Genomic DNA, 16,176 nt, shown 5'->3' on the forward strand with positions numbered 1-16,176 from the left:
GTAATAGGTAACCATTATGCTCTTCGTGATACAGGAGAGAAGGAATCACCCCCTACAGTAAAGGAGGAGAAGCCTCGTACCCCTAAGGCTGGGAGGTCTGCTACCACCACTGAAAATAGGAAACGTAGGGTAGTGGTGGTCGGAGACTCTCTGCTGAGGGGGGCCGGAGGCGCCCATCTGTCGCCCTGACATTTCATCTCGGGAGGTATGCTACTTGCCGGGGGTCTGTATCCGAAATGTTACAGAGGCATTGTCAAGGATTATCCAGCCTTCTGACTACTACCCCATGCTACTCATCCATGTGGGCACAAATGATACTGCGAGGTGTGACGCTGAGCGGATCAAGAGTGACTACAGGGCTCTGGGAGTACGGGTGAAGGAGTTTGGAGCGCAGGTGGTATTCTCTTCAATTCTTCCTGTCAAAGGGAGGGGCGCGGGCAGAGACAGATGCATCATGGAGGTGAATGCCTGGCTGCGAAGATGGTGTCACCAGGAGGGCTTTGCTTCCTCAACCACAGGATGCTATTCGAGGAAGGACTGCTAGGCAGAGATGGCATTCAACTTTTGAGGAGGGGAAAGACCCTATTTGCACATAGACTGGCTAACCTAGTGAGGAGGGCTTTAAACTAGGTTCGATGGGGACAGGTGAGCAAAACCCACAGGTAAGTGGGGAACATGAAGACCAGGGAGATGGGTCGGAAACAAGAGGGAGCGTGGCCTGTAATGGCAGAGAGAAAGGAGGGTCAGGGCAAAACTGGGAGGCAAGATCAAACCAGTATCTTAGATGCCTATAAACAAATGCGAGAAGTATGGGTAATAAGCAGGAAGAACTGGAAGTGCTAATAAATAAATACAACTATGACATTGTTGGCATCACTGAAACTTGGTGGGATAATACACATGACTGGAATGTTGGTGTGGATGGGTATAGTTTGCTCAGGAAGGATAGACAGGGGAAAAAGGGAGGAGGGGTTGCTTTATATATTAAAAATGTACACACTTGGACTGAGGTGGAGATGGACATAGGAGATGGAAGTGTTGAGAGTCTCTGGGTTAGGATAAAAGGGGTAAAAAACAAGGGTGATGTCGTGCTAGGAATCTACTAAAGGCCACCTAACCAGGTGGATGAGGCTTTTTTTAAACAACTAACAAAATCATCCAAAGCCCAAGATTTGGTGGTGATGGGGACGTCAACTATCCAGATATATGTTGGGAAAATAACACTGCGGGGCACAGACTATCCAATAAGTTCCTGGACTGCATTGCAGACAACTTTTTATTTCAGAAGGTTGAAAAAGCTACTAGGGGGGAAGCTGTTCTAGACTTGATTTTAACAAATAGGGAGGAACTCGTTGAGAATTTGAAAGTAGAAGGAAACTTGGGTGAAAGTGATCATGAAATCATAGAGTTTGCAATTCTAAGGAAGGGTAGAAGGGAGTACAGCAAAATAGAGACAGTGGATTTCAGGAAGGTGGATTTTGGTAAGCTCAGAGAGCTGATAGGTAAGGTCCCATGGGAATCAAGACTGAGGAGGGAAAAACGACTGAGGAGAGTTGGCAGTTTTTCAAAGGGACACTATTAAGGGCCCAGAAGCAAGCTATTCCAATGGGTAGGAAAGATAGAAAATGTGGCAAAAGACCAGCTTTGCTTAACCACGAGATCTTGCGTGACCTACAAAATAAAAAGGAGTCATATAAAAAATGGAAACTAGGTCAGTTTACAAAGGATGAATATAGGCAAATAACACAGGAATGCAGGGGCAAGATTAGAAAGGCAAAGGCACAAAATGAGCTCAAACTAGCTATGGGAATAAAGGGAAACAAGAAGACTTTTTATCAATACATTAGAAGCAAGAGGAAGACCAAGGACAGAGTAGGCCCACTGCTCAGTGAGGAGGGAGAAATAGTAACAGGAAACTTGGAAATGGCAGAGATGCTTAATGACTTCTTTGTTTCGGTCTTCACTGAGAAGTCTAAAGGAATGTCTAACATAGTGAATGCTTATGGGAAGAGGGTAGGTGTAGAAGATAAAATAAAAAAAGAGCAAGATAAAAATCACTTAGAAAAGTTAGATGCCTGCAAGTCACCAGGGCCTGATGAAATGCATCCTAGAATACTCAAGGAGTTAATAGAGGAGGTATCTGAGCCTCTAGCTATTATCTTTGGAAAGTCATGGGAGACGAGATAGATTCCAGAAGACTGGAAAAGGGCAAATATAGTGCCCGTCTATAAAAAGGGAAATAAAAACAACCCAGGAAACTACAGACCAGTTAGTTTAACTTCTGCGCCAGGGAAGATAATGGAGCAAATAATTAAAGAAATCTTAAACACTTGGAAGGTGGTAAGGTAATAGGGAATAGCCGGAATGGATTTCTAAAGAACAAATCGTGTCAAACCAATCTGATAGCTTTCTTTGATAGGATAACAAGTCTTGTGGATAAGGGAGAAGCGGTGGATGTGGTATACCTAGACTTTAGTAAGGCATTTGATACGGTCTCGCATGATATCCTTATCGATAAACTAGGCAAATACAATTTAGATGGGGCTACTTTAAGATGGGTGCATAACTGGCTGGATAACCGTACTCAGAGAGTAGTTATTAATGGCTCCGAATCCTGCTGGAAAGGTATAACAAGTGGGGTTCCGCAGGAGTCTGTTTTGGGACTGGCTCTGTTCAATATCTTCATCAACGACTTAGATGTCGGCATAGAAAGTACGCTTATTAAGTTTGCAGATGATACCAAACTGGGAGGGATTGCAACTGCTTTGGAGGACAGGGTCAAAATTCAAAATGATCTGGACAAATTGGAGAAATAGTCTGAGGTAAACCGGATGAAGTTCAATAAAGACAAATGCAAAGTCCTCCACTTAGGAAGGAACAATCAGTTTCACACATACAGAATGGGAAGAGACTGTCTAGGAAGGAGTATGGCAGAAAGAGATCTAGGGGTCATAGTGGACCACAAGCTAAATATGAGTCAACAGTGTGATACTGTTGCAAAAAAAGCAAACGTGATTCTGGGATGCATTAACAGGTGTTTTGTAAACAAGACACCAAAGTCATTCTTCTGTTCTACTCTGCGCTGGTTAGGCCTCAACTGGAGTATTGTGTCCAGTTCTGGGCACTGCATTTCAAGAAAGATGTGGAGAAATTGGAGAGGGTCCAGAGAAGACCAACAAGAATGATTAAAGGTCTTGAGAACATGACCTATGAAGGAAGGCTGAAAGAATTGGGTTTGTTTAGTTTGGAAAAGAGAAGACTGAGAGGGGACATGATAGCAGTTTTCAGGTATCTAAAAGAGTGTCATCAGGAGGAGGGAGAAAACTTGTTCACCTTAGCCTCTAATGACAGAGCAAGAAGCAATGGGCTTAAACTGCAGCAAGGGAGATTTAGGTTGGACATTAGGAAAAAGTTCCTAACTGTCAGGGTAGTCAAACACTGGAATAAATTGCCTAGGGAGGTTGTGGAATCTCCATCTCTAGAGATATTTAAGAGTAGGTTAGATAAATGTCTATCAGGGATTGTCTAGACAGTATTTGGTCCTGCCATGAGGGCAGGGGACTGGACTTGATGACCTCTCAAGGTCCCTTCCAGTCCTAGAGTCTATGAGTCTATTCCTGTTGAAGTCAAAGGAAGTTTTGTGGGTATACAAATGCAGATCGGACCCCTTGTTGCTTGGAGGAGTGTACAAAAGGCTATCTTTGCTGTTGACATGATAATAGGGAATATTCAGCAACAACTCCATATGATTTAAATTTAATGAGGCTTGTGGGTATAGAAATGACTCATGCAGTGAAATGTAGCAAAGTGTAAGCTTTGTGATGTTAGAGACCAAACAATTGGTGGGGCAAATCATGAAGGCCTTACATGGTTTTTACTGAGCTCTATTCAGGCAAACTCCCAGTGACTTCAATGGGTGATTGCTTTTGTAAGAACAAAGTTAAAACTGAAGGAGATAACCCACAGATCTGTGCCAGTGAACCTCCCTTTACAAGGTGAGTAGAGGAGTTTGGGAATAAAACCAGATCAGAAGACAGGTATAGAATAGGAGACAGGATTTTATCCCAGTAAGTAATTGTAATGATAGCATTGTGAACATAGTATGCAACAGAGCTGGGGGGAAACGGAAGGGAGACAATTCAGCTTGTCAAGAAATGTAGTTATTGGCAAAGACGAGATGCACATGCAATCGGAACAGGAGACGAGCAAAATATTACCCTTATTGAATTCAATAGGAGTTTTGCCATTGATTCTCAATGGGCCCAGGATTCAAGACTGTTGAGTCTTATTCCCAGCTCTGTCACACTTTGTGTCCGTGGGATATTTTGAAATCCTTGGGTGAAGTGCACGTGCGTGTGAGACAGAGTTGTGGAGAAGGCATCGCTGAAAGGTTCTGAACTCCAGAGTAGCTGACACAGAGGGAGCTGCTTTGGCAAATTTAGTGCTTTAAGAAAGTCAAATGTGGCCAGGATTAGTGCAGAAGCAGCTGTTTTAACACCACAAGGAAAGAGGGAGAGAGAATAAATTTAAGTGGCTGGCCTGTGATATGTTCTGATGATGGATCAGCAGTAGGATACAATACAGGCAGGAGGAGGAAAAGGGCTGCAAGATGGTGAAGAGAAATAGTCAAACTGAACTCAAAACAAATATTTTATCTGCAAATGGTATCTGTTTAATCTCTCTGTATCTGTCTTCATCCATGGATTGCAATAGATTGGGCCTGATGTACCCAAGAAAAAGCTAACTGCTATGAGGACCAGATCCTCAGCTGGGACTAAATGGGTGAAGTGACATTAAAATCACCGCAGTTGCACGCATTTACATCAGCTGAAGACTGGCCCATATAATTGTGCTACTAAATGTTTTTGGTTGAGTGAACCTGGATTTTTTGCATCAGAATCAATGGCAGTTCCTGGGAAACCTCCTCATTTGAAGCCAGTGAAAGGTTCATGTGAACTACCCTGGAACCAACAGTTTCAGCAGCCTTAATGTCATGGCTTAAATCAGCAATTCTGATGCAAGCCTTGAGTAGTCCAATTTTTCAATTATTATCAGAACATCTGATTGCTATTTTGAATCGTTGGATTTGAGATAGTTTATAAAATCACACAGAAACATGAAACTCAATATCTTCTGGCACCCAAGATTTATTCCTGGAAACACTCATTAACCATTTAAACCTTGCAAAGCCATTATTGTAACATACATTAAACTTCATCTTCAGCCTGAGACAGATGCAGTAATATCTGCCATGTCCTTGGTACTGATGTGTAACAGAGTATTTTGAAACCATCTTGCAGAATAAATTTAAAAAGCACAATAGATGCTAGCAGGGCTGTCCCTTCCCATATGCAAAGTACGCAGCTGCGTAGGATACCAGGAAATTTGGGGTAGCAAATTTCCTGGTGTCTTGCGCAGCTGCGTACTGCTCCAGCCCCTGCCCCGCCTCTTCCCCATGGCCCCCGCCCCTGCTCAGCCCCAGCCCCGCTCCCGTTCCACCCCTTCCCCAAAGCCTCCATCCCTGCCCCGCCTCTTCCTGTCCCTGCTCTGCCCCAACCCTGCCTCCACTTTCCTGAGGACTAAAGCAGGGCTGGGCCTGCACTCACCAGCGGCAGGAAGTGCAGCGTACCAGCCCCAGCTGCACTGCCGGTGAGTGCTGGGGGATGGTTACCCCATCCCCCAAGCCAGCCCCCCCGACGGAGGCCTGGGGCCCCAACCCAGCCCCATGCGGGGAGCTGCGTAGGGCCCCAGAATAGCTAGGGATGGCCCTGGATGCTGGCGTAGTTTTGAGGAGCGGTGCAAACATAGCTAGCCATGTGGTATAGAGTAACGCTACTGCTTTGACAAGGGACGATTTATTTTAGGCTGTCAGACATTGTGCACTTTGCTGGGAATGTCACATAGTCAAGCAATGTTCAGGCTGCAAGAAGAGGTAATTGCCAACACCTCTGGAAATGCTGGACCCCTTCTGTGTGCTGCCCAAAGGATCAGCACTGATGTCGGCTTCAAACACATTAACCATTTGCAACAAAGGAGCTGAGAAGCAACCAGTCTGAAAGCAGATGGGCAAAAGAGAGAGACAATCATTGAAAGTGGTGGAATAGGATGATTTAATTTTTTACATGCAAGTCGTGGATACTGTATGTTTTATTTCTGAGATCAGGATTGGGAGGTGTTTTTGTGTAGTCTACTTAAACTTCTTATAATTCTTTTACTGCAAGTGTTTATAGCGGGCTTATCACTGTGCTTTCTGATATTCTTGGGCTGAAGCGCAGCTGGGTCCGAATATCCCTGGGCTATTGGAAATTTGGGTTCTGGATCCAGCTTTCTGATCAAAGACTTGGGTTCAAACACCATCTGATCTTCAGAGAAGTCTGGATCTCAGCTACTTTCTCGGACTCATCTCTACTCTAAAACCTGCAGGCCAAAGAATAAGGCTGATTGCTTTACATTGAAGTATGTCCCTGCGGAAATCAATATGAGAATGAGAGTAACACAGATGTGTCTCTCTTTCTGTCATGCCATCCTTGATGATGTGAGGGACTACTCCCCAAAAGATACTGTCCATACTCATTCCACCAATGACTGGAATTGCTACAGTGTGTAAAAGTTTTTCAGTGATATAGACCCACTCACTGCAACAGGAAGTGATCTTTGGCCAAGAAACATTTCAGTTATTGATTTGTTTTAATTTAAAAAAAAACCTCTACAGCATACATGGACAGAAGGCTGTAGATACAAATCTATTTGCATTGTGAAACAACCCATGGAAAATTGTAGCCCTATAGATAGCTAAAACATGCTCGTTTCCTGGTCAACAAGGCTTCAGATCCATGATATTTTCATACAAAGAGGCCAAGTACTAGTAGCAAAGTGGAAGAGAAATGATGACTCCTTTGATTAAGAATGGGAAGAGGGATGGTTTCGTGTTGAAAGCTGGAGAGCAACAGTTAGAAGATTTTTGTTTCTCTGCTGCTGTGGGACACAGCCCTCCTTTGAAGGTCTGCACAATCCCCAAGCCCTCTGGTGCAGTAGAAGTGAAGGGGGACTTCCACTCATCCTCTCTGGGAAGCTCCAGCCTTGGTCCCAAAACAGGAAGTTGTAGGGCCAAGTTTGTGTCCCATGTTTTCTGTGCTTCCTTTGTCCAAGACCCTTTTCACACCAGGCTACATCTGGCTCCTCACCTCCCAAGCCCCTTCTGAGCCTTCTCCCTGGAATCCTTTCCAGGCTTTTTCCATCAGGGAGGCTCATCACAGGTCTTGCCTCTCTCCCAGGAACTGGGCAAGCTTTAGACAGCTTCTCTTCCCAAGAGACCTTTCTGTTAGGCCTACAGTTCTTATGCAGTGTGTGAACCACAACACCTAGGATGCCATTGATCTTGGAGAAAACCAGTTACAGGCACTTGTAGTCTACCTTTAACGGGACAGCACACCCTGAGAGCGCTCTGCTCCCAGAGACCTGGCTGAGCCCAATTCTTGTAGTGCTAAGAGCAGGATGCATACATTTTCCATTCACCTCTGAAGCACAGACCCACTTAGAAAGCTGGCCGCTCATCTGGTGGCAAGATTCAACAGCGGCACAGAGAGAACTACCCTCTTATGTCTAGAAGGGGCTCCACATGAAACCAGGCTGAGTCACTTCTCTGGGGCAGTTCAGGGATGTTTGCACTGCCAGTATCTGTGCATCATTACTTCTGTGACCAGACGGTCTCCAGGGCTGTCAGTCTGGTATGTTTCATTACATTGATTCTCAAAATAAACAAGAAAAATGTATAAACCCACAACTGAAAAATAACGTAAGCAGCTAAGATGAAAAGTAAGGTACAGTAGGACACGGCTCGCTTGGGAATTTTTAGTGTTGTGTCAATATTGCTTAAATCTAAATCACATTAAATTCCTGCTGCACAGATACATTCATTACTTCTACAGTGTTTATGCTTTATTTGCTGTCAGTTTTCCCTTCCCCCTCCTTCTATAAAAGTGTTCCTTAGGTTCATGAATCGGTGGAGTCATCGGAAGTCTCTAGATATGAATTTAAGCCAAACCCTAAGGGAGACGAGTGTGGCATTTGCACACCCTATTGACATTTAAAACAAAAGTCAAGCCCTGAAAACATCACGAAATTGTGGGTTAGATTCCCTTTTGGTGCCTGCATAAATTAGCAGTACTGTCATTCTTGTCCTTTAATGCTACTTCTGTATCTATGTGGAAATTCATATGAACGGCACTGGCCCACCAATGTCACTTGCTGTCAAAGATGAGGAATAATTTCACATGGGCTGACGCTATGTAGTAGGAGCCTTTTCAGGACTGAGCTTTAGGAGCGACTGTTGCAGATGACATTGCAGACTTTTAAAACAAAGGACAACAAACAATCTTGCCAATGTAAGTGTTTTATAGTGTAGGTGCCATTGGTTGGTTCATCTAACCTTTCCCGGTCACTTGTCAAAACTGATTCCAAAGCTCAAGAATCAGATCTATTATATACCTTATGTTAGATTTTGGGCTCAATCCTGGACTTCAAGGGCAGCAGGGCAAGATCCTCAGTACAGGATGGATCCCCAAAACTTCCTTATGTTGAGTAGAACCTGACTTTGTGAGAAGCCCATTGAAATCGGTGCAGGTGGATTGCACAGCACTATTCAGTGTCAGTATCAGAATCTGCTCCTATGTAAATAGCTATCAAAAAACCTGTTTGTGTTGACCTCTAGAGAGAGTGTGGAAACTGTTTACACATGGTTTACTTCAGGTTGACTAGCATGGGTAGTGATATTAGTTTGGGGTTTTCTTTAATGTTGCAGCCTAGATAAGGACCTCAGGATTTTAAGGGAATGTTCTGTTTTTTTTTTTTTTAAAAATGGTTCTAAGACAGTTTGGCTCCATCTACGTTAGTTGGCCAACTCGCCCAGACAGCATTCTTCAGCCATAAATCTCACGGCAGTTTTGCAAAGCACCAGTCTTCCCATTTTCCAGGTGAAGAAACTGTTGGCAGATCTACATTGGAAGCACTACAGTGGCACAGCTGTGCCAATGCAGCTGCGCCACTGGGGTGTGTCTGGTGAAGACGCTGTATGCCAATGGGAGAGCACACTCCTGTTGGCATAATTACTCCACTTCCACGAGAGGTGAAAGCACATAGCACCAGTGTGGACAGCGCTTAGTCCGCTGAAACTTGCATCGCTTGGGGCATGTCTTTTTCACACCCATGAACGACATAAGTTCGATCAACTTAAGTGGTAGTGTAGACTTGCCCTGTGTCACAAAGAGGTTCAAGTGGCTTGACCACCAGCTTCTCAGTGGCAGAGCTATTAACAGGATGCAGGCCTCCAAACACTAGGCCTGGAGGGTTATCCACTGGATGGCAATACTCTGGCGCTGTTAGAAACCAGGTGATCTGAAACAGAGTTGAACAGAACTACCTGACTTGGCATGAGCCTCATTGTGGTTGGGTCCAAAGACAGAATATGACTTTGCACGCCTGGAGCAGAAGGTCAGAAAAGGCACCTTCTTAAAAGGTGACTGACATATGTTATATTCTTTCAATTCAATTCATTAACCTGTCTGAGGGTACGTCTTCACTAACGGTCGTATCGGTGGGTAGCAATCGATTTCTCAGGGATCGATATATCACGTCTCATCTAGACGCGATATATTGATCCCCGAACGAGCTCCTGTCGACTCCGGAACTCCACCAACGCGAATGGCCATAGCGGAGTCGACGGGGAGCTGCGGACGTCGATCCTGCGCCGTGAGGACGGTAGGTAACTCGATCTAAGATACGCAACTTCAGCTATGTGAATAGCATAGCTGAAGTCGAAGTATCTTAGATCGATTTCCCCCCCTAGTGTAGACCAGCCCTAAGTGAGGATACTAATAATTCCCACCTGATTCTGTCTCTGTATTGATTTCTTACAAACCATCACAAATGTGGTTACAGGACAGAGCACAAAGAAATACATCTGCAAGGGCCTGATCCTCAGAGGTGCTGCACTCTCAGGAATTGAGGGCACTCCGTGTCTTGCCAAATCAAGCCCAAGATCACAAGAGCTGTGAAAAAGCCTGTTTAGCTGGTAAAAATGTGCTGTGGTAACAGTATTGTACACTAATATATCTGCTTCTCTGAGGTTATCAAAACACTTTGCAAAGCGGGAAAGAGGGGAAGAAGGGGTTATAATACTTATTCTCCTTTTACAGATGAGGGAAAAGGAGGCACAGGAGTTAAGTGACTTGGCCAAGGTCTTGCAGAGTCAGTTTGCTGTTCGCAGCTCTAGGCAATGCTGTGTCCCTGATCCTGGGGAGAGACAGGTCACACAGGTTACTGTAGAGCCCAGGCAGGATGTCTGCTGGGCCTTAATGGACATAAACAGAAATAGCACACGCTTGCTGCTAAGCTCGTGCCATATTATTTTGGGCTGTAATTCTATAAAGCATATCCAATTTTTTCAAATCAGCTTACAGAAGGAATAGCACCTCTGGAAACAAGATTAAGGTCACTGCTTCATCCCCAATCAACCTCACAGTCTCCTTTATTCCTTGGAGGCATGAAGGACTCTCGATAGTGCTGCCAAACCTGGCAGTCCCCAGAAAGTTGCATGGTTGTTTTTCTCACTGTCTCTAGTGCCCCCTCCTAGGCAGGGCTGTCATTTCAGAAAAGTTCTTTTGGGGAGATGTTCTCTAAACATCCCCACTTCCACCTCCCTGCTGAGGCCGCCGCTGCTCATGGTGAGGCTAGGGGATGGGCCCACTCTGAAGAGGGTAGGGAGGTGGCAGGCCGATCCTATCCCAGGGAGTGGAGGGTGGTAGGCCAGTGTGTGTGGAGCGTGTCTGACCGATGGCTAGCCTGGGGCAGGGATCAGGGTTCAGCTCACTCTGTGCTCAGCGCAGGCTGCCACTGCTGCTTCCCATTCAGATGGTGGGGGTAAGAGGAACTGATAACATGGCAATTAGGAGCCCCAGCCTGGCCTGGGCTCCTTTCACCTACAGGGTATGTCTGCACAGCAGCTGGGAATGAACCTCTCAGCTCAGGTAGACTAGCTTGGCTCACACTAGTATGCTAAAAAAAACAGTGTGGATGTAGCGGCTTGGGCTAGACACCTGAGCATGGACTCAAGGGGGAGGGTGGGTCTGAAATTGAGTGGCTAGCTCAACCTGCTGACAGTGCCACACTGTGCACACTGCTAATTTTAGTGTGCTAGCTGGAGGCAAGCTAGCACAGGTCTGTCTACGTGGGCCGGGAGGCACACTCCTAGCTTCAGTGTAGACGTACCTACAGGCAACCCCTGCAGGCCCCAGGGAGACACCACAGTGACGGCTGGCAAGGAGCGATGCAAAGTCTTGGTGGAGGAGACCAAGGGCTGCGTGGACAACCGGTCCCCCACCCCATAACGTCCCTGGTCTCAGACCCCTGCTTATTGTAAACAATAAGGCGAGTTTCCCTAACACTGAAAACAAAGTGCTTTTCTTTGCATTCCCATCGGAAGGAAAATCAACATCCAACGTAGTTTGCCTTTGGATTTTATGTACAGGTGCATGATCAGCGTGGTCCTGGTAAAGCAGGAGTGACAAACTCACTGGGACGCACAAAGGCAGCAGTTTTACAGGTCACATCTGCAGCATTACTGCCTGACGGCAGGGATGTGTAATCCTTATTGCCAGATAAATGAATTCAGTGGGAAATAATCAGGGATTTCAGATGTATATTAAATGCCATTGCAAATAAAGCATCTGTCCTGTGGTCAGTTTGCTCTAAGTCCTCTGCTTGTTTTTCCTTCCTTGAATTTAAGGGAATTCTGGTTTTCAATCAGGCAGCAAGAGGAAAATCTGTTCTTTTCTGCTCCATCAGAGACCAGTGTACAAAGCTCTTTACAGCAAAAAGAGCACTGCCATTAGGAGCCATCATGGATTTTACAAAATCCATGCTTACTTGGCAATTTTTCTATTACATTTCTCTATTTCTTCCATGCCGCTGACATACAAATTGTAATGGGCCAAATTCAGGCCCAGTGTAACACAGCCGATTTCAGTAGGGTTATGCCAGGCTTGAATTTGGCCCATTATTGTCAAAAGATGACCCAGTGGGCCACACTTTTCTAAAGCATGGGCTTCTCTTTTGCTGATGCAATTTGTACCTATTGCTGAAATGCAAGTGCAAATCAGGTAGCTAAAAGTGGCAGTACCTGGATTTGCCAATGCAAGTAATTTTGCAGGTGCGAATTTAGTGAGTGCAAATTTTGCTGGCAAGAAGGAAGAAGAAATGTCAGAAAGAGGACAAGAAAATAGGTTAGATCTTTCTATTCCCTCCTTCACCCCTCCTTTTCATTATAACACGTGTGGGTTTAAGATTAAAGCTTTCATGCTAAGGGTAGGCCAGGCCTTGTTCTGCAGTGATCTTTCTGGCTGGGTAAACGTGATATGAGAAACAAAATGGAAATCTATTCTCTGGGCTACCATAGGCATGTAGTAGAGACAACATAGTTCAGTCTTCAGCTGAGGATGGCACGAACAGTCATCCTGTTCAAAACCAGGTGGTTCTGGGGAACAAGGTGGCTATATAAAAGAACTGGGATTAGAACAATCTGGTTTTTGTCATCCAGTGACTAAAATCTTTGAAAACTCCACAGCTTTTCTCTCCTAGCTTTGCAGTGAACTAGACAACTTGTCAGTGAACTCTCTTCTGACTACTGAGTATTTTTTATAAAGACTAGTGTATTTGTGAGACAGCGGTATTAAGTGAGGGCCTGGGAGCCCTTCCTGCAGGAAAACTCATCAGAGATGGATTGTAACAGGGTTGCACTCACCTCTCATGATTGCCCCCTGGCCGAGTGCATGTGCCTGCACTCACTCTCTCTGTGGTCTGTCTTGGGTGACTCATCCCTCTAGCCGAGTCATGCACAGTCTGTCTGTGTGAAAGAAAAGCAAAACCCTTTCCAGGGTCAAGTCCAACAGGGGTCTCTCTCAGTGCCCCCTGTAATGTCTCCCACAAGTTGTCCCTGCTCTGAGATAGAGCAATGCCCCAGGGCTCCCTCTCTGGTGACAACGTCTTTGCTCATTAAGGGCCTTTCTGGCCACAACTCTCCACCTGGGCCACTGCAGTTCATTTCCCCCCTCTGGGGGTGCCTGAATGTCCAGGCCACTTCCCCCAGTGGCTAATGGGGGTTGGGGTGGACTCAGGCCCACCCACTACTCCGTGTCCCAGCCCAGGGACTCTTGTAGATAACAGCCATCTGCTGTGTTCCTTTAACTACATCACACAGCTTCTCTAATTCCTTGGCCATTTCCCTGCACTGTCTTCACCCTTATCCTTATGGAGTCCCAGCAGTCAGCCCAGAGCATCATCCGCTCTCCTCCAACTCTAGCAAGGAACTGCTCTCAGTCTGGCCCTCCAGGTCTTCTTATACTAGCCTGCTGGGCCCTGATTGGTTGCTTCCCACACAGCCATTCTAGGCAGCTTGGAGGACCTCTCAACTGCTATTTTCTGGAGCAGGGTGTGGCAGAGCTACAAGGTCTCCAGCAGGGGCCTCAGCAGGAGCGGCTCAAGGCACCAGCACAGCAACCGCATGCCTGGGGTGGCAAGCCATGGGGGGCAGCCTGCCAGTCGTTGTGAGGGTGGCCTGCAGGCAGATTTTGGCGGTGTGCCTGCAGGAGGTCTGCCTGTCCCATGGTTTGGCTGTTGTACCAATTATATTAGACCAGTAAAAACGAGCAGGATCTTATTAAAGGGGACAAGGCAAAGATGCCACATTTATTATAATAACAATTTATGACTAATAACTAATATCTTAATTCTTATACACACACATTATACCTATTACCTATACACACACACACACACACATTCACATTATAATACCTAATACCTATACACACACACATACACACATTCACACACACACACCCACATTCATCAGGTGTTCTGCAGCTGCTGCATAGTTACCAGTCCTGAAGATAGCTTAAGTTTATGGCTTGATTTTGCAGCTTGGGTTCGTAGCTTGTGGCAGCTAACTGGCCAGGAAAGCTGGGCACAAGGCTGAGCTGGATCTCTGTTGGGCAGGCACCGATGTTCTTCCATGTTGGCAGCAGAATGTTACCCAGAGTTTCTCATCTTACCCTTCTTTTTTATAGGCTTTTAGTTTTGGATTCGAAGTCTATAGGTCTTGCTGTGTCACGCTGCCTCTGGGTTTAGATTGATCACCCATCAATTGCAGGCGTGACTTTCAGCCTTGGACCTGGCTTTGATCTTCCTTCTGTTGCTCTGTTGTCCTTTTCTTTTTAGGGTGGATGCTTCTTACTTTGTTTAGGGCTGTTGTCTAGGTCTTCAGCCATTGGTATTTGAACTTTATCTCATCAGGACAGGCTGGGGCTGGAGGTTGATTCCATCATTTATACATACCTCATTCACACATCTAAACTAATAAGATTACAGCAGGGTTTGCAAAAATGAAGGTTGGAGGAAGCTTTTACAAAATGAAGTGAGTGTTTTAAAATGGGGTTTGAATTACAATATGGAACAGAAGTTACAGTATAGGCAAGTGTAGTGAATGGTGAACAGAAGTTACATTAATAAAGTGAACAATTGAAAACAATTTCATTTATCAGTTCTACATGGCGGCAATTTTGAGGCGGGGACGCCGATGGCGTGGCACCAGCAGATCTCCCACAGGCATGCCACCAAATCCACGTGACCAGCGGACCTCCCACAGGTGTGCCACTGAAAGCCGCCTGACTGCCGTGCTTGGGGCGGCAAAATACATAGACCCGCCCCTGGGCCTTGGGGCCTAGTCCACCTCATCACACAGTTGAAGAAGAGGAAATTGTGAGGAGTCTTGGGGCAGGATTTGCTAGGGATCAATGGGAGGCCTGGGTCAGTCACATGGAGGTGCTGTCTCCCTCTGCCAGCTCTGGGTTACCAGTGCTTCCCCACTTCCTGGCATCATAGGTCCAATGTAGCTGGACTGACAGGGCTTCTGGTGGCAGTCCATAGAACCTTTCTATATGTGGATATGAGTCACGGGAAAGCAGAACAGGCCCAGATTTCCTTCCTGAGCTCTGCAAGTTTGGTGGGTGGGTGGTGAGCATCTCCTCAGTACAACCACTCACTTCTCCCCTGGCCTGCCTCCTCTCTACTCTGCAGTCTCTGGAGCCTGCAGGGAATACTACCATGAAGGATGATGAGGTCCCTTTTCCTCAAAGGAGACAGAAAGCCTCATGTATGGAGATATACCTATCTCATAGAGCTGGAAGGGACCCTAAAAGGTCATCAAGTCCAGCCCCCTGCCTTCACTAGCAGGACCAAGTACTGATATCTGCCCCAGATCCCTAAGTGGCCCTCTCAACGACTGAAATCACAACTCTGGGTTTAGTAGGCCAATGCTCAAACCACTGAGCTATCCGTCCCCTCTATGCAAAGGGTCCACCTTGGGCAGTGATCTTGTGCGTCATTCGGCACTGAGTTTTTAAATATATTCAGGACTAAGCAGCAACTCAGATTTCTTGTGGGGTGCTGCAACAGAATGGAGAGGAAGTATGGACCAGTGGTTAGGGGCTGTTGTGACTACAAATTTACCTGAATTGTGAGCTCAACTGTGAAAAAGTATGTGAAAGTAAATAAACTGTCACAATAACTTATAAGTACAAATATTGATGGGAAAAGGTACGAGAGGCAGACAGAGAGATTAGTTTACTTCAGATAAAAAGGCCACATTGATATAATTCAGGGACTATGTTGAGATCATGCTTACAAAACAAGATGTGGAATCAGAAATTAATGAACCAAAATTGGTGTGTCAGATATTAGACCTAACTGGTGGACAAAATAATTAGAGCATGGCCTATTCCAGCTACCATTCCCTGGATGAGTCGTTAAAGAAAGGCATTGAGGGGGAAAAGTGAAAGTCCAGGTGGAGGCTACTGGAGAGAGCTTCACTATCATGGCTGCCACCCTCGCCACCTCCTGTGACCCCAGAAATTCAACCTAATTTTGAGATATCCTGACTAGACTGGACCAGTGAAAGGGATCCAGATGACATCACACAGAGTCAAAAACCTGGGCTGAATTCCCAGCTCCGCCACCTTGGGCAAGTCTCTCTGTGCCTCAGTTCCCCATCTATAAAATGGGAATAATAATAATCCTCCCCGGGGTGTTGTGAAGCTAAATACAACAAAAGATTGTGAGGTGCTC

General features: G+C 45.8%; 1 protein-coding gene across 7 annotated transcripts in view; it reads left to right on the top strand.

The window, feature by feature from the left end:
• The window catches only part of TENM4 (teneurin transmembrane protein 4), a 1,003,172-nt gene that overhangs the window by 146,798 nt on the left and 840,198 nt on the right, over positions 1-16,176 (top strand). The window lies entirely within an intron of this gene.

This window comes from Gopherus flavomarginatus, chromosome 1 (assembly GCF_025201925.1).
Source record: "Gopherus flavomarginatus isolate rGopFla2 chromosome 1, rGopFla2.mat.asm, whole genome shotgun sequence".
Lineage (NCBI taxonomy): Eukaryota > Metazoa > Chordata > Testudines > Testudinidae > Gopherus > Gopherus flavomarginatus.